Below are 603 nucleotides of genomic sequence, written 5' to 3' on the forward strand. Positions count from 1 at the left end.
TCCTCTTTCTTTTTCCCCCTCTCCCTCTCCCTCTCCCTCTCCTTCTCTCTCTCTCTGCAGGGCCTCACTGCTTAGTTCTGGCTGACTTGGAAATGGTGGTCCTCCTGCCTCAGCTTTCTGAGTGCTGAAATTACAGGCACACACCTTCATGCTCAGGCCTCACATTTCATTTTCTGGTGCAGGAAGTAACCAGGGATTGTTTTAGTTTTTATCGAGAACCCTGTACACATAGAGAGACACCGCCATGCACTGGGCATAGCAGCATGGGTAGAAGTCCCTGGGGAAGAGTCTGTCCTTCTCTGGACCAGGCTCTGCTACTCAGAGCAGGAAGGGAGGAAGAGAGGGTATCCAGCTTCCTGCATCGACAGTCAGTAGCACCCTCCCACTCTGGCCTATCGGCAAAGAAGCGTAGAAGAGGGTGAAGCACGGGCTTGTCTGCAGCAAGAGGCCAAGAGTTCCTCACCACTTGCCAAGTCCCAGCACCATCGGCAGTGGATAGGGACCAAAATCCCTCCCAGCTGTTGGAAACCGTAGCCTATTCAGAGATAATTGGCAATTAGTTAAACAACTCCTGTTTAGAACAGGCCTCCTCCCCGCCCTCCA

Source organism: Grammomys surdaster, unplaced genomic scaffold (assembly GCF_004785775.1).
Source record: "Grammomys surdaster isolate TR1022 unplaced genomic scaffold, NIH_TR_1.0 125739, whole genome shotgun sequence".
Taxonomy (NCBI): Eukaryota; Metazoa; Chordata; class Mammalia; order Rodentia; family Muridae; genus Grammomys; species Grammomys surdaster.